Source organism: Sus scrofa, chromosome 13 (genome assembly GCF_054392235.1).
Source record: "Sus scrofa isolate SSC_HxYL_T2T_F1_AM1 chromosome 13, Sscrofa_HxYL_maternal_Yorkshire_Landrace_v2.0, whole genome shotgun sequence".
In the NCBI taxonomy this organism is placed as follows: Eukaryota; Metazoa; Chordata; class Mammalia; order Artiodactyla; family Suidae; genus Sus; species Sus scrofa.
The window spans coordinates 38,940,955-38,962,049 of NC_139395.1; the positions used below are offsets into that span (position 1 = coordinate 38,940,955).

At 41.4% G+C, this 21,095-nt stretch overlaps 1 long non-coding RNA gene across 2 annotated transcripts in view; it reads right to left on the reverse strand.

Moving 5' to 3' along the window:
* The window catches only part of LOC110256426 (uncharacterized), a 51,334-nt gene extending 39,509 nt beyond the window's left edge, over positions 1 to 11,825 (reverse strand). Inside the window, exons 1-4 of one of the 2 annotated variants that reach the window (XR_014822804.1) lie at positions 11,703 to 11,825; positions 9,748 to 9,986; positions 7,383 to 7,459; positions 6,487 to 6,585 (exon numbers count right to left, since the gene is read on the reverse strand). This is a non-coding gene — a long non-coding RNA (uncharacterized LOC110256426). Of the gene's footprint in view, positions 1 to 6,486; positions 6,586 to 7,382; positions 7,460 to 9,747; positions 9,987 to 11,702 lie in introns of those variants that run through there. The other variant, XR_014822805.1, reaches the window with a different exon arrangement.
* Between the last annotated feature and the right edge of the window lie 9,270 nt (positions 11,826 to 21,095).

The window sequence follows — 21,095 nt, forward strand, 5'->3', positions numbered from 1 at the left end:
GCCCCACTTCCCCAAGGAATAGGCAGATGGCTGCTCATCTCCCTCCAGAAGCTGCCTTATGTCACCTTCTGGAGTAAAAGGGTCCAGGTCAGGGTCAAGAGGTTGATACCGGATTTTCCTCTTTCCTCTCTCCCTTGCCCTGCTCCCTCATTTCTGCTTCCTAGAATCACCTCATTAAACCATCTGTACTCCAGACTTTATCTCACCCTCTGTTTTTAGGGGAACCCAATTTAAGAGAGTTGTGCTGGGCGAGTGCCCTCTAGAAATATCTGCTTCTGAAATGGAGGTTGAGGACGTGCGGACTTCCTAGAAGAGGACATTCTGCATACCCCTCTTTCCTAGGAAAGCAGATCCCGTGCTTCCTTTGGAATGGCAGAGGAGGTACAGGGACAGGAGTCTGCTGAGGGGCATAGAAGCAGCCCCCACACATCAGTGAGCTGGCCCAAATTCCCATAAGGAAGGAGGTCATGCTCACAGAGGGACTTTTTTTTTTTTTTGTCTTTTTAGGGCCACACCAGTGGCATATGGAAGTTTCCAGGCTAGAGGTCGAATCAGAGCTGCAGCTGCCAGCCTCCACCACAGCTCACAGCAATGCCAGATCCTTGACCAGCTGAGTGAGCCCAGGGATCAAATCTGTGTCCTCATGATTACTAACCAGGTTCATTACCACTGAGCCACAGCAGGAACTCCCTAGAGGGACAGAGGGACAAATATTATACAAGGGCTCTGAGTTTCTTAGGTAGCTGGGTTTGTGGGTGGTTTGAGAGGGGCCAGGTGGAAGAGAGATGCTGGCAGGTACTGCCTGGAAAAGTCTTAAATTCTACCAAGTCAAAACCGAAGCTTCATTTTTCCACCTTTTTAGTTTTATTTCATTTTATTTATTTATTTTTACTTAATTTTTTCATTACTCAATGAATTTATTACATTTATAGTTGTACAATGATCATCGCAATCCAATTTTATAGGATTTCCATCCCACAACCCCAGCTCCCGCCCCCGAACAGTCTCCTTTGGAAACCATAGTTTTCAAAGTCCATGAGTCAGTATCTGTTCTGCAAAGAAGTTCAGTCTGTCCTTTTTTTCAGATTCCACATGTCAGTGATAGCATTTGATGTTGGTGTCTCATTGTCTGAATGACTTCACTTAGCATGATAGTTTCTAGGTCCACCCATGTTGCTAAAAGTGCCAGTATTTTGTAACTTTTAATGGCTGAGTAATATTCCATTGTGTATATGTACCACATCTTCTGGATCCACTCCTCTGTCGATGGACATTTAGGTTGTTTCCATGTCTTGGCTATTGCACATAGTGCGCAATGAACATTGGAGTACATGTATCTTTGCAAGTCATGGTTTTCTCTGGATAGATGCCCAGGAATGGGATTGCTGGATCAAATGGTAGTTCTATGTTTAGTTTTCTGAGGAATCTCATACTGTTTTCCACAGCGGTTGTACCAATTTACAATCCCACCAACAGTGTAATAGGGTTCCTTTTTCTCCACACCCTCTCTAGCACTTATTGTTTGTAGACTTTTGGATGATGGCCATTCTGGCTGGTGTAAGGTGGTTCCTCATAGTAATTTTGATTTGCATTTTTCTAATAATGAGTGATGTTGAACATCTTTTCATGTGTTTTTTGGTCATCCATATGTCTTCTTTGGAGAATTGTCTGTTTAGATCTTCTGCCCATTTTTTGATGGGGTTATTTGTTTTTTTTTTGGTACTGAGTGGTAGGATGTGTTTATGAATTTTGGAGATTAATCCCTTATCAGTTGATTCCTTTGCAAGGATTTTCTCCCATTCTGTGGGTTGTCATTTTGTTTTATTTAGGGTTTCCTTTGCTGTGCAGAAACTTTGAAGTTTGATTAGGTCCCATTTGTTTATTTTTGTTTTTCTTGTCATTACTCTAGGAGGTGTATCTGAGAAGATATTGCTGTTGTTTATGTCAGAGAATGTTTGGCCTATGTTTTCCTCTAAGAGTTTTATAGTGTCTGGCCTTATATCTAGGTCTTTAATCCATTTTGAGTTTCTTTTTGTGTATGGTGTTAGGGAGTGTTCTAATTTCATTCTTTTCCACGTGGCTGTCCAGTTTTCCCAGCACCATTTGTTGAGCAGGCTATCTTTTCTCCATTGTATATTCTTGCCTCCTTTGTCATAGATGAGTTGGCTGTAGGTGCGTGGGTTTAATCCTGGGCTTTCTATCCTGTTCCACTGATCTCTATGTCTGTCTTTGTGCCAGTACCATACAGTTTTGATGACTGTTGCTTTGTAGTATAGTCTGAAGTCCGGGAGCCTGATTCTTCCAGCTCCATTTCTTTTTCAAGATGTCTTTGGCTATTCTGGGTCTTTTGTGCTTCCAAACAAACTTTAAAATATTTTGTTCAGGTTCTGTGAAAAATGTCCTTGGTAATTTGATAGGGATTGCATTGAATCTGTAGATCGCTTTAGGTAGTAGAGTCATTTGATAATATTAACTCTTCCAATCCACGAGCATGGTGTATCTTTCCATCTCTTTGTGTCCTCTTTGATTTCTTTCATCCGTGTCTTCTAGTTTTCAGAGTACAGGTCTTTTGTCTCTTTAGGTAGGTTTACTCCTAGGTATTTGATTCTTTTGGATGTGATGGTAAATGGGATTGCTTCCCTAATTTCTCTTTCTGATCTTTCATTGTTAGTGTATAGAAATGCTTCTATTTCTGTGTATTGATTTTGTATCCTGTGACTTTGCCAAATGCATTGATGAGTTCTAACAGTTTTCTGGTAGAGTCTTTAGGATTCTCTAGTATAGTATCATCTCATTTGCAAATAGTGATTGTTTTACTTCTTCCTTTCCAATTTGGATTCCTTTTATTTCTTTTTCTTCTCTGACTGCTGTGGCCAGGATTTCCAGAACTATGCTGAAGAGTAGTGGTGAGAGCAGACATCCTTGTCTTGTTCCTGATCTCAGTGGGAATTCTTTCAGCTTTTCACCATTGAGAATGACATTAGCTGTGGGTTTTTCATATATGGCCTTTCTTATATTGAGGTAGGTTCTCTCTATGCCCACTTTCTGAAGGGTTTTTATCAGAAATGGGTGTTGGATTTTGTCAAAGGCTTTTTCCACGTCTATTGAGAGGATCATATGGTTTTTATTCTTCATTTTGTTAATGTGGTGTATCACACTGATGGATTTGTGGATATTGAAGAATCCTTTCATCCCTGGGATAAATCCCACTTGATCATGATGTACAATCCTTTTAATGTATTGTTAGATGCGGTTTGCTAGTATTTTGTTGAGGATTTTGCATCAATGTTCATCAGTGAAATTGGCCTGTAGTTTTCTTTTTTTGTGGTATCTTTGTCTGGTTTTGGTATCAGGGTGATGGTGGCCTCATGGAATGAGTTTGGGAGCATCCCTTCTCTGTGATTTTTTGGAATATTTTCTGAAGGATAGGTGTTAGCTCTTCTCTAAATGTTTGATAGAATTCTCCTGTGAAGCCATCTGGTCCTGGACTTTTGTTTGTTGGAAATTTTTTAATCACAGTTTCAATTTCAGTTCTTGTGATTGGTCCATTCATCTTTTTCTATTTCATCTTGGTTTAGTCTTGGAAGATTGTACCTTTCTAAGAATTTGTCCATTTCTTCTAGGTTTTCTGTTTTATTGGAGTATAGTTGCACATAGTAGTCTCTTATGATCCTTTGTATTTCTGTGGTGTCTGTTGTTACTTCTCCTTTTTCATTTCTAATTTTAGTGATTTGAGTCCTCTCTCGTTTTTGCTTGATAAGCCTGGCTAAGGGTTTATCAATTTTGTTGATCTTTTCAATGAACCAGCTTTTCGTTTCATTGATCATTTCTATGGTTTTCTTTTTATTTCATTGATTTCTGCTCTGATCTTTATGATTTATTTCTTTCTGATAACTTTAGGTCTTGTCTGTTCTTCCCTCTCTAGGGCTTTTTCTTGTTTCCTGAGGTGGGCTTGTATTGCTATAAACTTTCCTCTTAGAATGGCTTTTGCTGTATCCCATAGGTTTTGGAGTGTCGTATCTTTGTTGTCATTTGCTTCTAGGTATTTTTAAATTTTCTCTTTGATTTATTCAATGATCTATTGGTTGTTCAGTAGCATGTTGTCTAGTTTCCACGTGTTTGTGTTTTTTGCAGTTTTTTTCTTGTTGTTTATTTCCAGTCGTATAGTGTTGTGATCAGAAAAGACATTTGATATGATTCCAATTTTCTTAAAGTTCCCAAGATTGGATTTGTATTTCAGGATGTGATCAGTCTTAGAGAATGTTCCACGTGCACTTGAGAAGAATGTGTATTCTGTTGCTTTTGGATGGAATGTCCTATAAATATCTATGAAGTCCATCTGGTCTAATGCTTCATTCGGGGCCTGTGTTTCCTTATTGATTTTCTGTCTGGATGATCTGTCCATTGCTGTAAGTGGGGTGTTAAAGTCCCCCACTATGATTGTGTTATTGTTGATTTGTCCTTTTAAGGTTGTTAGCAGTTGCCTTATATACTGTGGTGAACCTGTGCTGGGTGTGTAGATATTTAAAATTGCTATATCTTCTTCTTGGAGTGATCCTTTGATCATTAGGTACTGATCTTCTTTGTCTCTTAAAATATTCTTCATTTTAAAGTCTATTTTGTCTGAGTATTGCTCCTCCAGCTTTCTTTTGATTCCCCTTTGCATGGAATATTTTCTTCCATCATCTCACTTTCAATTTGTATGTGTCCCTAGAAGTGAAGTGGGTCTCTTGAAGACAGCATATATATGGGTCTTATTTTTGTATCCACTCAGTCAGTCTATGTCTTTTGGTTGGCGTGTTTAGTCCATTAACATTTAAGGTATGTATGTATGTTCTTATTGCCATTTTATTAATTGCTTTGAATTTGTTTTTGTTGGTCTTCTTTCTTCCCTTCTTCTCTTGTTCTCTCCTCTTGTGGTTTGATGACTATCTTTGGTGTTGTATTTGAGTTGATTTTTCTTATTTGTGTGTGTATCAATTGTAGATTTTTGGATTGCAATTTCTGAAGTTTTGATATAAGAGTCTATATATATATACAAGATTGTTTTAAGTTGTTGGTCTCTTATCTGCAGGTGCATCTCCAGTGTCCTGCATTTTACCCTCCTCTTCTCATGATTTCTGATTTTGGTATATAATTATGCATGGATGATTTCATATATTTATATATATATACCTTTACTGGTGAGCCTTGTCATTTGAGGTATTTTTGTTTCTGGTTGTGGTCTTTTCTGTCTGGAGAAGTTGCTTTAGTATTTGTTGTAAAGCTGGTTTAGTGTTGCTGAATTCTCTTAGCTTTTGCTTATCTGTGAAGGTTTTGATTTCTCCTTCAAATCTGAATGAGAGCCTTGCTGGGTAAAGTACTCTTGGTTGGAGGTTTTTTCCTTTCATCCTGTTAAGTATATCATGCCACTCCCTTCTGGCCTTCAGAGTTTCTGCTGAAAAATCTGCTGATAACCTTATCGGGGTTCCCTTGTATGTTATTTGTTTCTTTTCCAATTTTCAATATTTTTTCTTTGTATATAATTTTTTTCCACCTTTTTTAGAGCCCAAGTCAGAAAAGGAAAACAATATTCACTCTGGCTCAAAACATGAACTCATCCTATGCCCCTTCCTCTCCTCACTTTCCACATCACCCACCAGTTACCAAGCCCATCACCTCCACTTCCTAGAGCTTGACAGAACCCCTGCACTTCTCCACTCTCATACCATTGTAACAGTTGCCTGCATGCCTCCTCTGTACATGGTCCCCACACAATACAGTCTCCACACACAGGAATGGGACTTATCTTTTTATGAAACTTCTCTCCTACTTAGGCTGTTTCATGAGTCTCCATTATTCTTAAAATTCTAACCTGTACGTATGGCCCTCCTCCTGTCCAAGCATTTTATGTTCCATTTTTACTGCGCAAAGAGTTCAAGAAACAGGGACAATATCCCCCTCTAGTTATGTTTTATAATAAGAACCAAGAGTCTCTCTTAATGTTACAAGAAAGAACTTCCATTTAATGCCTACTGTACAAGGGCTTGTCTTACACTAAACCCCTGAAATTTAGGTACTCCAATCACTCCTGCTTTACAGATGGAGATGCATGAAGAAGTCAAATAATGTCACCTAGACCAGCTCACTAATGATGATGGCATCAGGGTCAAACCAGCCAGCCTGACTTTGGAGGAAAACTGCCTTCCCTGCTGTGTCCTGAATTGACCACCTTCAATGTTTGGGCCACAAGCATATATTGGACCAACACATTAACCAATTTATCTCTTGAAGCAACCCTGAGAAGTAGGGAAGTTGGGGAATATTATCCTTATTTTGCAGAAAGGCAAAGTGAAATTGTAGATAATCTCTAAATATTAACCATGATGATGACAATAATGACATTTCACCATGTGACTAACACAGGGTGCAGAGAGGGCTCGCCTTGCCAGGGGCAGAGTCTCTGTGGATGGTGTATGCAATAGCCAAGGTCACACAGGTACTCACCCAGGAGAGAAGCCTGGCCAGATTCCGGGGGACTGTTGAGGGGCAGAAGATGGGGGCAGAGAGGACTCAGAGCCCACAGTTCTTACTCTCAGAGGCGACCTGGAGGGACAGGAGGGAGTGAAATAAAAGGGGCTGACTAGCAATAATGATGGTGCAAAGTACAACACTCATAAGCCCTAGCACCTCCCGAATGGTCCTCCCCTGTCAGGTAGTAGTTTTCACACCTGGCTTGAATTGTTTTACCTCTTGTTTACAACCAGTGCTAGAAATCTGGGGACTCACCACCCACACCTCCAGCTGTGGTAACCAACATCTTTCCTCTTCCGTGGGGAACTTCTGCACTTAGTGATTCTTTTAATGTTTGGTCTCAGGACCCTTTATATTCCTACAAGTTACTGAGGACCCCAAAAAGAGATTGTTGGTATAGGATATGTCCATGGATACTTACCATATTAGAAATGAACAGCAAGACATAAAAATACATATGACTTCGTTTTCAACTAATGGTGATAATAAAATCATTACATGTTAACATAAATCATGAAGCACTCTATTTTCCAAAATAAGAACTAGTTTCCTAAGAAGATGGGCCCTTTTATATACATGATGGTGCCAGGATGCAGAACTTGGCTGTATAGGTCATGATTTTGCAGGAATTTGACTGAAAGCATTTCATAGCCATATTTTCTCAGCATTTAGATTATATTTAGATACATTTTAATGGATTTCTTTGGATGCTTAATGCCAGTATCTACACTTCCAGTTAATGAAGTGTCAACTCAGCAGTTCCTGCAGACTAACAGAGCTACCTTCCAAAATGTGCTTTGGCCTGTTTAATGAATAACGTGACCTTCTGGATGGGAACTGAAAGCTTCTGGAGCAGGGAAATTATTCACCTGAGTTTGGTGGATGGTTGTCAGTGCTGGGCCTGAGCTGCTGCATCCGTCAGTAGTGAGGCCAAAAGTCAGAGCACCTAAGACAGACATGTGAGGGCAAACACAGAGAAGAAGGAGAAAGCAAGGGAGTCCATTAAATAAGAAGTGATTTTCAGGTTTCAGAGAGCTCATGAACATACCAACTGACAACATTGAGGTAGGGGTGGCCTTTGGAATATGCTTTAAAGAAGCCTCTTCTGATTCTGATTCTGCTAGCCTGGATTTCTTCCTTAAGCCATCCAGCCTCCACGATCCTGGATGAAGTCTGGCATCAAGGCAGGTTATGTCATGGAGCTATTCTCTGCAGACTTCTGACTGACTGGGGTGCTTGTGTCCTGTGCTTCCTGGCACTGTTCCTCCCCTTGGAGTTCCCTGAGCATACACAATTTTCCTCACTCATCTTTTAAAAAAACTATTTTATGATTTTTATTTGTAATTGTAGTAAAATCCACATCCATAAAATTTACCATCTTAACCATTTCTAAGTGTCCAGTTCAGTGGCATTAGGTATATCCACATTGTTGTGCAACCATCATCACCACCATCCATCTCCAGAGCTCTTTCCATCTTGCAAATCTGAGACTCTACCCATCAGGCAATAACTCCCCATTTCCCCCTCCCCTCCAGCCCCTGGCAACTCCCATTATATTTTCCATCCTTATGAATCTGATTTCTCTAGGTACTTCATATAAGTGGAATAATTCATTATTTGTCCTTTTGTGATTGGCTTATTTCACTTGGCCTATGTCCTCGAGGTTCATCCTTGTGTCAGAATTTCCTTCCTCTTTAAGACTGAATACTATTCCATTGTATGGATATACCACACTTTGTCCACTCATCTATCAGTGGACAGTTAGGTTGTTCTATGCTTTTTTTTTTTTTTTTTGTGGCCTCACTATGGCATATGGAGCTCCCAGGCTAGGGATCAGATCCAAAGCATAGATCCAAGCCACAGCTGTGAACTAAGCCATGGCTGTGAACTAAGCAATGGCTGTGGCAATGCAGGATCCTTAATCCACTGTGCTGGGCCAGGGATTGAACCTGAGTGCCAATGCTCCCAAGTCACTGCCGATCCCATTGCACCATGGCAGGAGCTCTGCTGATATGTTTTGACTATTGTGAATAATGTTGCTATGAACATAGGTGTACAAATATCTCTTCAAGGTTCTGATTTCAATTTTTTAATATATGCAGAAGTAGAATTGTTTGATAATATAGTAATTCCATTTTTAATTTTTTTAGAAGCCATTGTATTGTCTTTCACAGCAATGCATCATTTTACATTCTCCCCAGAAGTGCACAAGAGTTCTAATTTCTCCACATCCTTGCTAACACTTATTATTTTGTTTTTTTTGATAGTAGCCATCCTAATGGGTTCTTACTCATCTTTGTATCCTCTAAAATAGGACATGATAAAGGGCCTGGTCTAAGGGATGACTACAATGGGTAGCTTTTAAATTTAATGACCTTTCGGGAGTTCCCATTGTGGCTTAGTGGAAAAGAATCCGACTAGGAACCATGGGGTTGTGGGTTTGATCCCTGGCCTTGCTGAGTGGGCTAAGGATCCGGCATTGCTATGAGCTGTGGTGTAGGTCACAGATGCAGCTCAGATCTGGCATTGCTGTGGCTCTGGTATAGGCTATAGCTCCAATTAGACCCCTAGCCTGGGAATCTCCATATGCCATGGGTATGGCCCCAAAAAGCAAAAATAAATAAATAAATTTAATGACATTTTGTTTCAATAAATTTTTTTTCTGGTCTTTTCAGGGCTGTACCTGCGGCATACGGGGGTTCCCAGGCTACAGGTTGATTTGGAGCTACAGCCGCCGGCCACAGCCACAGCAACACGGGATCTGAGCCGCATCTGTGACCTACACTACAGCTCACAGCAACACTAGATCCTTAATCCACTGGGAAAGGCCAGGGATCGAACCTGTGTCATCATGGATCCCAGTCAGATTCCTTTCTGCTGAACCATGACAGGAATTCCCCTCAATAACATGTTGAACCAAGTCTCCCTCTAACCTCACCAATGCTGTCTATGTCACTGCACAGTGGTAACATTTATCAGGGATGAGAGGCCTTTGTACCTGAAGATAGTACCTCCCAATACATCCTGTTCACACATGCGACGATTTGACACTGTAGAATGTCGATCTTTGCTGACATGATCTATAAAATCATGTTGGAACTTGATACCACAATATAAAATTAATCTAAAAAATAAGCTCTGAGAATAGACACATAAATTCTGAGAAGGAAAAATGGCGGGGCACCGGGAGATTATATTTTGCAGCTACTTAAAACACATTAACACAATGCGCACCTGCTTTTGCTGGAGTCGGAGGGCTGCTGCTATTTTGGTGTGATGCAGAGATTTCTGTTCAACTCCCCTTCCTCACTGTGGCTCAAGGTTTACTATCCCAAATACAAATCAGAGTGCTGCTGTCAGGAATCTCGTTCTGCAGCTTATTCTCCACTCTTGGCTCTTAGCTCTGGTTCTGGCTTGGAATTTGTTACCCTTCCTTTAGGAAGGAGGGTTCCTGGGAGATTTTTCTCTACTTCCTGCAAGTACAACAATCCAAAAAGTAAATTTCCTTTAAGATCTAGGTGTTCTGGAGCAGCTGGGGGCGATCAGCAAAGCATCTATTATGTCATTGTGCTAAAAATAGATTCATTTGCAGAACTCAATATTTTGAACTTTATAACTATTTTGCCTTAGTAGAATCAAGGTAGACAGACCAAATGGCTGGACAGTAGCAGTGCCCCCACCAGACCTCAAGCCCCTGGTGCCCCGAGAACCCCCCTTTTCAGATGCTAAGATGTTGAGTGGACTTTGTCCAGTGGTCTGTGACTTGGTAATCAGTGTTCTGTTTAATGGGAGGTCAACTAGGTCTTTAGATCCACAGGGAAATAAGGAAAGACCTCATCCTTATCCCAAAGACTGGCCCGTCTCTCTGCCTTTTTATTACTGGGCTAATCAGCTCTTCTAATTTTTTACTTTATTTTGTTTATTTATTTATTGGCTGCACCCACAACATGCAGAAGTTCCTGGGCCAGGGAACGAACCCACACCACAGCACTGACTTGAGCCACAGCAGTGGCAACACTGGATCTTCAACCTGCTAGGCCACCATGGAACTCCTGATTATATATATTTTAAAGAAAGGTTCTGTCTAGGCTTCTAGACAAGCCAGAATTCTTGTATTCTGCTTTCTGAAAGCTGTTTTTTCCTGCCCCCTCCCTCCGCGCCGCTTTCTCGAGGTATAATTTACATATAACACCGTGTTACTTTAAGATGTAGTGTGTTGTGAAATCCAAGTATTTTTAATGCTGGGAAGTGAGGATCAGGAACAACCAGACAGACTCCAGCTGTCACCCACACCCTCATTTCTCCACCTGTCGACAGCAGGGCACTCAGGCATATAGGAAAATCCCAAGACCCGTTCTTCCCCAGACCCAGCTAAGACTCAGCTGAACCTAGGCTGGGAATCAGGACACCTAGATTCTGGTCCAGCTCATCCTGCAAATATCACTTTTTAACATTTGAGGAAATCTATTGGTCTGCCTGGGTCCTAGAGCACCTGAATCTTAGAGATTACTTCCTCATACAGCGACTAAAGGGATAGTGCAACCATTAAATGGCTACTTTAGAAATGTTATTCAAATGGAAAATAGCAGCTGCAGTGGTATCAAAATCTCACTGAACACCTAAGATACCCAGAGCTTGATGTTAGTTCAATGGCAGCTGTATAATCAGCCTAGGTGGAGAGGCTGGGTCCACAAATAAAACCTAAATAACCGTGTGAGGAAGTATGTGACAACATGTGTCTTTCTGAAAGTATGACCCACAGAAGAGGCCCCTCCAAATATTTCATAAAAGTTCTGTGTTTAAATCACTTTGGAAAATTCTCTCTCTTGTATCCACTCCCTTGGGAATTTACAACAGATATTAAACATTTTTGTAGCTCCCACACCGGTTACTTGTGTAAGCCAGGATTTCCCACATTGACTTGACCACAGAGCTTCTTTTCAGTAACACCTGCTGACATCAACAGGAACACAATTTGGGAAAGCTGACTTTGACCTTTCCACTTGGGGAGGACTGTCACACAAGAAGCACTCAGTGGCAACAGGAGCAAGCAGGGAATGGCCACACAAAGGAGAAGAAAAGGAGCTGGAGCAGAGCAGTCTGGTAGCTAAGTTTAGAGAGGAAGAAGCCTTCTGTAAAGGCTTGGGCACCAGGCTAAGGGGCTAGACTTATGGGAGGAAGCTCTGTACCTTGTTCCTTGATGAGCTCCCTTCTGAGAGAACTGTGAGAAGCTCATGGGTTGCCCACGGCCTTTGAGAACACACCAGAGTCCCTTTGCTGCCTCCATTTCCCAGGCAGAAGACCATCAAGTTAGATCTGTTACTGCCAGCACTTGCTTGGATAAGCTGTACTCAGATGTCAGCCTGCATTAGAGGAACCCTCAGAGCTGGCTGTGACACAGATTGCTGGGCTCTTCTCAGTATTTCTGGTTCAGCTGGCCTCAGAAGGGGCCTGTGAATCTGCCTTTACAGCAAGTATAAGGTGATGCCAAAAGTGCTGGTCTGGAGCCCATCCTTTAAGCATTCATTCAGGAATACTTTTATCCCTGACTCTCTGCCCACCAACAGTTTCTGCCCTGGTGGCCTAAATAGGACATATATAACAGGAATATTTTAAAGGGACTTTGACAGACAGATGGCTGCAGCAAGCTCCCTTACTCATAGGTCTCTATTTTCTCACAGAATCAAGAAGTGGCTTGGTGCTTGGGCCAGATCAGGGCTTGCAAACTCAGATCCTAGAGGTGTCCAGGTAGCCAATGAAGTCAACTGAAGCAAGCCAGAGAGCCCAAGCTGAGACTCAGTTCATGCCAACTGGTGCCATGCTAGGGGGTGGAAGGGGTGGGGCTCATGGTACTCAAGTAGGTCTCATTGTCACCTTTCCATAGGTGAAGAAATAGGCTCACTGAGGATAGATCATGGGTTCAAAGTAACTCAGCTAGAAAGCGGAAGAGCCCAGATTCCAATTTAAAGGGTAATTCCAAAGTCTAAATTCTGCCTCTTATACAGCATCATCTCTGAGTGTGTCTTACCTCCAGGTCATGGCACAGGCACTTATAAAGGGTTTGTGGGCTGGGGAGGAATGAGGAAGTGTCTCCAAATCCTTCAGATTTGGAAATGTTCTATTTGCTATTTTTTCCTGTTGCTATTCTGGGGTAGAGCCACAGGCACAGGGCAGACTCAGATGAAGGCTGCCTGGGTTTGCTAAATGCTCTTGGTGGCTAAGCTCTACCAGGTTTAATCTTCCTGCTTCCCTGGTACCAGCTTTTCACCCTGGTTCCAACCCTTAATTGGAAACAGAAATTCAGCCTCTTCTCAGAGTCACAGGATGACAATAAACCAAGACAAATTAGACTGAGGCTTGCATGATTTTGAGCTTCTGCTAATGAGCTGAAAATCTGTAGCCAATTTAAAGAGATGGTCCCTGTCATGGTCTGTAGCACACAGCCGGTTTTTACATTTGGGGCAGCATCAAGCTCCCAGTTGTCTATTTCAGATTCTTCATCAGTCCTTTTTACAAGTTGGCTAGAAATAGTAAGCACCACACCAAATGCCTCCTAGGTCACATCATGCAGAATATAATGAGACATTACAGACTGCAGCCTCACAAATTCAGCCCACTTATAATTTAGGTTGATAATATGGCACGACAGATTAAATTTGTTCATAAACCTCCAGACTCATTTTAGACCATGTTTTGCCCCCAAATTTGTTATTCTTTTGACATATTAGAGCTATGGAGTGAGTGGAATTTTATTTCATGTCTCTTTGAGGCAATGTCCCCAAATTGGCCAGAGGTGAGGGATGAGGAAGAGAAGGCAGGGACATAGATGTAGAATCAATAGAAGTATTAGAATTAATAAGTGAATTTTTAGAATTAGTAAGTGGATTTTTATTTATTTGTTTATTTTTAATTAATTTATTTTTTCTTTTTAGGGCTGCATGTATGGCATATGCAAGTTCCCAGGCCAGGGGTCGAATTGTAGCTGCATCTGAGGGCTACACCACAGCCATGGCAACACCTGATCCGAGCTGCATCTGTGATCTACACTGCAGCTTGTGGCAACACTGGATCCTTTAATCCACTGAACGAGGTCAGGGATCGAACCTGCATCCTTATGGACTCAGGTTCTTAGACCACTGAACCACAATGGGAACTCTAGCAAGTGAATTTTAAGTCCTTCAGCTATAAGGGCAACATATAAATATCACCTGTATTTCTTTAAACAAACACTATAGAAAATAAAATTTAAATTTTGTTTTAAAAATACAATTGCATAAAATGTACCAAATATTTAGGAATAAATATAATGAAAGATGTTTAAGCCCTTCACAGTGAAAAGTAAAAATCACAACAGGAAACTTTAAAGACTACTTCTATCAATAGAAGGAATCTATAAACCCTCAATAGTGTGAAAATGTCAGTTCTCCACAAATTGATATGTAGATTCAATGCATCAGGGTTGAATCTCCGAAGGATGTTTCTTGGGGGAAATCGACAAGCAGATTTTAGCAAAAGCCTAAGAAGAGCCAAGCCAATATGGAAGAACAAAATTGGAGGCTATTGAGACTTAATTTAGAATTACATTAATGAATGCAAGTTTGGGCATATGGATCAACGAAACAGAATGTAGAATCTGAAAAGAGATTTAGATGAATGCATTGCCTATTGTCACAAAGGTAACACTGCCGTGTAGTTGGAGGAGGAGAGTCTTTTTGATAAATGGTATTAGACCCTCTACATCACATGGTTCACAAAACCCAATTCCAGATAGATTACTGATTTAAATGTGAATATTAAGCCATTAAAGCTTTTAGGAGAAGCATAGGGAAATATCTTCATGACTTTAACATAGGCAAAGATTTCTTTGATGGGACACAAAAATGCATGAATACTTAAGTTAGAATTCATTAAAATTAAGAACTTTTAGAAAAAGGCCCTTCTCTAATCTCCCCTCTTCATTAGAAAAAAAAAACCCCACAATTTAAAAACTTTTATTCATCAAAATCCCATTAAGGAAGTAAAAAATACCCACAGAGCAGGAGAAAATATTTGCCATCTGTATACTAATAACATAAAGAACTTCCACAAATCAATTAAAAAGGCAACTCAGTAGAAAAGTGGACACTTAACATAGAAGGATATAAACTATATGAAATATGGTCGACATCAGGGAAATGCAAATTAATCATGAGGGAAATGCAAATTAAAACCACAAGAAGAATACAAACTCTGACCCAGTAATTCCACAACCAGGAATATATATCCCACTTATTCATTATTTTACTTCCTTAAATTCAAATACCCTTAAATTTATTCACCTAGCCCTGGAGTGAATACTGAACTCATAGCCCCTGCTTGAGTGTCCTAAGACTGCAGAGTCCAGGAATTGACACTGGGACCCAAACAGCAAACCTGACATTGTAGGCAGCAGGGGAAGAGCCTCATTTGGGGCCATCTTCAGGGAGAACTAGCCACTTTGCTGTGTGACCCTAGGTAAGGCACTTCACCTCTCTGAATATCATTCTCCTTGTCTACAAAATGGTGTAAACACAGTGACTTCCTCAGAGGGTTTTTGTGCAATTAAGTAAGTCTATAAGTATATGCCTGACAGAGCTGAATCTCTATTCAACAAAAGCAATACTTTCCCATTTGGTCTCTCCCTTCCCTCACACAATCTCTCATTGGTTTTGAGAATTTCCCTCCAGAACCTTGAGACACGTGGCATGGGAAGACAGGCCCTTATCCCCAGGGGAACTCTCCTCTGCCTCCAGGAAACACGGGGGAAGCAGGCAGCCCACTCTACACCTTCAGCCTTGTCTGGTGAAGACTTTGTGAATTTTAAAAGTGAGGAAGAAATGTCATAAATGTGTATGTACTTCCAAAAGCTCTAAGGCAGTGCTCTTCAAACCTTAAAGTTCCCTCAGACTGCTTGGGAACTTGTAAAATGCAGGTGTGATTCAGCTGGTCTAGGGTGGGGCCTGAGAATCTGCATTTTTACCAGGTGGTAGTCATGGATTACACTCCAAATGATTCCTTCTATATCAAAGCACACACACACAAGATTCCATGCTGGCAGCTGCCTGTGTCCTCATGAGCCAGCCCCTTCCCATTACACACTCTTGTTCACGCCTCCAGAAGGAAGGCACTGAGGATGGGCTCTTCTCTCTCCAAGCTTTGTCCAGCCACCCTTGGCACTGGTCCCCACTGGTTTTCCACTTCCCTGGGCTGTGGGCACCAAGGAGGGAGAGAGCCAATCACCCCGAAGAACAGCCCTACAGCGGCCTCTGCAAAACTTCCACCGAGGAGCACTAGACCTGAGCCCTGCTCAGCAAGGTGGCCCTTCCATCTCTGTCCTGGGCACAGACTGGAGGAGTTGGCCCTCCAGGGAGCAGTGCTTTGCTTTGCAATTTTGTAGAGTCCCCTTAATGCCTTGACTTTTTAGCTTTTCAAGCTCTATTACTTACTGACTCTGCAACTTCGGGCTGTTATACCACTTTCCTGCACCTAAGGATCTTCATATGTAAAAACAGGAAGAAAACTACACACCTGTGTTCATAGGAACACTTTTTTTGCAATATCCAGTAGGTCACCCCAGCGTCCATTGGTGGATGAATGAATACACAAAATATGATACACACACGCACACAGATACACACACACAGATAATTGACTCTTGAACAACATGTATTTGAACTGCTCAGGTCCATGAATACATGGATTTTCATCAATAATGAATATTAGAGTTCTACATGATCTGTGGTTGGTTGCATCTGTGGAGGTATACTGGTGGAGATAGAGGAACCTCTCCCAAAGCCAACAACTGTAAGTTACATGTGCATTTTCTCACCTTCTCCTCATTCCTACTAACAGCCTTGTGCCCAGAACTTCTTTAAAGAACTAGGAAAGAAAAAAAAAAACACAAACACAATCATTTGGGGGGTGCCTGTATATCTTCTTTCAAATTCTGAGCTGGACATGAGATCCCCAGTGTGCACCAGCCCCACTCCTAAATGGGAAAATGGACTACTGACCATTAGACCCACAGCCAAAGACTTTAGGTGACATAAATCAGTTACCAAGGACTAAAACTGTCGCACTCTGCAGCCACTTATACACCCATTACTCTTGCCAAGATGACTAGCAAGTTGACCTGTGAGTAGCTTAGGGGCTGAAAGGCAGCCCAATACCTAAGTGATATACTTAGGAGAAGCTCCGAAATGACCGACCAACTGCAACTCACAGAAGCAGGTTAATCGACTCTCAGGTGACCTTGGCTGGAGTGACATGCTAAGACAAAAGGAGCATGTGCTTTGAAACCAAGCCTACCTGGGCTTACTACATTGAATTTTGCAACTCACTGGCTGTGTGAAGATGGACAAGTTACTTAACCTTGCTGAGCTGAGTTTCCTTTCATGTAAACTGGAGATAACACGTGCATCTATGTTTGTGTGTAAATTGCTTAGCCGATTTCTCAAGACAGGGAAAATGCTGAGTAAACCTGACACAAGGTGGGTCCTGGAGGTCCTGGAGCTACTGCTGATGCTGTGCAGCATGAGAGTGGCAAGAAGCCTTCTGAGGAATGTGATTCAGAAGTAGGGAAAGAAGAAGGTAGAAGCATTTCATCTTTTCTAGAAATTTGCTTCCTTGGCCAGTCCTCCTCGATAGGCGGGGGCCTGGCATCCTCCAGGGCCTTGAAATCCTCCTTGGCCTGCCCTTTCTGCACTGCTTAGCAGCCACCATTACATTTTAAACAGTCCTATTGATTTTTCCTTCCCTTTACCAGCAAAATCCTCCAGGCTCTGTTGACAGAGAAAAGTACATGCTCTGCTTCTTTCAAGCTCTCTTGAGTGCAGGGCACTTCATCAGCTCTTTATGCCTGGGTTTGTGGAGAAAGTCGAGGATGCTGCAAGATCTCTGCAGTCATCTGTCCATTCCTGGCCAGTGCGGGCACTCAGAATTGTGTGAGGCAGGAATAGTGGAGGTGGCTTGGGGTCAGGACTTGGGGATGTGTATACGCTTTTTTATATATTTTTTTCATAGCAAAGCAAGGGAGTCAGATGAAATGTGAGAGCTTTGGCTCACTTGTCTTTCCCTCCCAGACAGGCCTTGTGATTCCACACTCACTACCCTAGGTAGGTGGCTGCTGTCAGCTCTTGCTGACACAACACCCAGGACACTAGATGCCAACTTCTTACCTTCAATGCTTGTGACTTAACTAAAGCCCAGACATGTAATAGGTGGCAGCATGGCCCAGGGACATATTATGAGGACTGACTCTTGTGGTCTGGCCTGATGCCTCCCCCTGCATGTTTGCTAGATAATGCTTGGATGATAGCCACTGGGAGTGATGGACAGAAAAGCCCCAGTGCCCTCACAGCCCCAGAGTTTTCCAGAGAAACATAATTAATATATATACACAGAGATTTATTATAAGGAATTGGCTCCTGCCATGATGGCCAGTGACAAGGACCAAGATCTAGAGGATGAGTCATCAAACTGGAGATACAGAATCATTCCAGGATGAGTCTGAAGGCCTGAGCACCAGGAGAAGCATCCAAGGGCTGACAGGCCCAAAGCCCGGGAAAACATTTCCATTTGTGTCCAAAGGCAAGAAAGGCTGAGGTCCCAGTTCAAAGGCAGTCAGGCAGGAGAAATTCTCTCCTGCTCAGTCAGGGTCAGCTTTTTGTTTCATTCAGGTTCCAGCTGACTGGATGTGGTCCACCTACAAGTGGGAGGGCCGTCTGCTTTATTCAGCCTACGCGTTCGAATGTTAACCTCATCCAAAAACATCCTCACAGAAACACCCAGAATAATGTTTGCCCAAATATCTGGACACCCCATGGGCTAGTCAAGGTGACACATAAAATTAACCATCCCATCAAACAATTCATGTTTGCCATGATTATGACATTCTGAAGCACTGTCAAGCCACATCCAACCAATCTGACTACAAAATTATCAACTCTGATTTCCTCGCATTTCCAAGGAAATAAATGCTAAAGCCAGAGAGAAGCAGCAGCTTCCTTCCACTCGTCCACTGTCACATGAAATTTTAAGGCATTTCCTTGGGACAATATAGAGCTGGTCACACTGAAAAGAGCTTGGATTTATGGAGACCTGACATGGATTCAAATCCCACCCCTGATACTTGCTGGCTGTATCACTTTGGGTAAATGACAACATCTGTGAATCTTGGTTTTCTCACATGTGAAACAAGGTGACACCTCCCAAAATGTTCTGTACAAAATAAACGAGATAATGCAAAAGAGTGTCTGAAAGTTGGTCAACATGGCCAACACCTCCATAATATGACTTTGAAATGGGGGACAATTTCAACGTGAGATCAGAGCCCAAGGGGTATATTGCTTTAATCCCAGTATATCTGCTACATGGTAGACACTAAAGAAATATTGAATGAATAAATATATACATGAATTTCAGGCCCAACCAAGTGTGAGCTTTTAAGAAGCAGATACCAAATTCTGTCTTCCTAAGTTAAACACAGTGCTGTGTTCACATAGTCAGCTTCCAAAAATGTATTAGGATGGGTTTTACAGTTTCAAATTCAAAACACAAAGAGTTTGTTCATAAGCAACTCAAGTCGAAGGGTTTGACTACTTTATAAAAATGGGAAACTATTAGATATTCATTTTTTGTGTCACTCCTCTTAGTATGTCAGAGATTAAAATCACATTTGATAGCTTTTTGTTATGTTCTCACCAACCAGCCACATTTTTAGTTCAATAATCCACCCACTACTGAAGCCATTACTTCTTACTTGGGGAAGAGAATAATTCTCTTTTACTCAAAGAGGGCACGTAGGTCTATTTTACTCCCTCCAATATCACCTATAAAATAATTTATGACTTTCTGTTTTTTTCAGTTTAATGTGACCTTTTCCTGTGATGAATAAAAATGTGCTCATCAACTAATCTCAGGGAACTTTCTGAAAATGAATGCCATGGCTTTATGCAGAGACTTCCTTATTATGTTCACAAAAGGAAAAGGTGAGTCACCAGTGCCTTATGATTTACTGACTTAACAGGACCGTGAGTCAATTGGGCCCTGACTGGAGATGCTAAGCATGCCAGGGATCCAGGTCAATCTGGGCTCCTTGGGTTGCCAGGATAGAATAGGGAGCAGGTCTACCATGGGCAAAATGTATGAATATACATTTTGCCAAAATTATGTATCAATGGCAAATAAGCACATGGAAAGATGCTCAATATTATTAGCCATTGGGGAAATTCAAGTCAAACCACAATGAGATACCACTTTACACTCACTAGAATGGTTAATCACAATCAAAAAGTCAGATAATAGCAAGTATTGACCAACATGTGGAGAAATTGGAATGCTCATATCTTGCTGGTGTAAAATGCTACACTCATTTTGGAAATAGCCTGGCATGTCCTCAAATGGTTAAACATAGAGTTAAGATATGATCCAGCAACCCATGCCAAGATACCTACCCAAGAGAATTGAAAGCAGTCATCCATATTAACATTGGTACATGAACATTCATAGCAGCATTATTTATAACAGCCAAAAAATGGAAACAAAGATCCATCAGCTGATGAATGGATACATAAAATGTGATAGTCACATGATGTTACAGTACACGGCAATAAAAAGAAATGAAATACTAATACATGCTATGATATGGATAAATCTTGAAAATACTACATTAAGTGAAAGAAGCCAGTCACAAAGCACTAGAGGTTATATAATCACACTTATGTAAAATGCCCAAAATAGGCAAAGCTGTAGAGAAGGAAAGGAGATTAGTAATTGCCTAGGGATGAGGGAAATGTAAGGTGGGGTAGGTGGCGACAGTTAAGGGATGTGGGGCTTCTTCCAGGAGCAATGGAAGTATTTTGAAATTGGATTTGGGAATGAATGCACAACCTCGTAAATGTACTAAAAGATACTGGACTGTATTTTCATTTTTATTTTTATTTTATTTTTTGCTTTTTAGGCCTACCCTTGCAGCATATGGAAGTTTCCAGGTTAGGGGCTGAATTGGAGCTAGAGCTGCCGGTTTACTCCACAGCCGCAGCAACACAAGATCCGAGCCACATCTGCTACCTATACCACAGCTCACAGCAATGCTGGATCATTAACCCACTGAGCAAGGCCAGGGATCGAACCTGTGTCCTCATAGGTAGTCAGGTTCATTCCCGCTGAGCCATGATGGGAACGCCTGGACTGTATACTTTAAATTAGTGAACTGTATGGTATGTGAATTATCTCTCAAAGAGCTGTTAAGAAAATGTTTTAAATATATTGAAAACAGCATTCTACTCTTCTTAAATATTTTTAATGGGTATAAAATTTGATATGACTAACTTGGGTAGTTTCATCAAGTGTGTTAAAATGTAACTCTTTGAGTCCACTTACAAAGATATATGTCACACCACCATTGATAATGGCTAAAATTAGAAACATATTTTCAAAGAGTAGAAAAGATTATAATGAGATCAGAGTTGTGCTTGTCAAACCTAAATGTGCTACATGGAAAGGTAGTCAACATGATTAGTCACTGAGGAAATACAAATTAAAACCACAGTGAGATACCATTA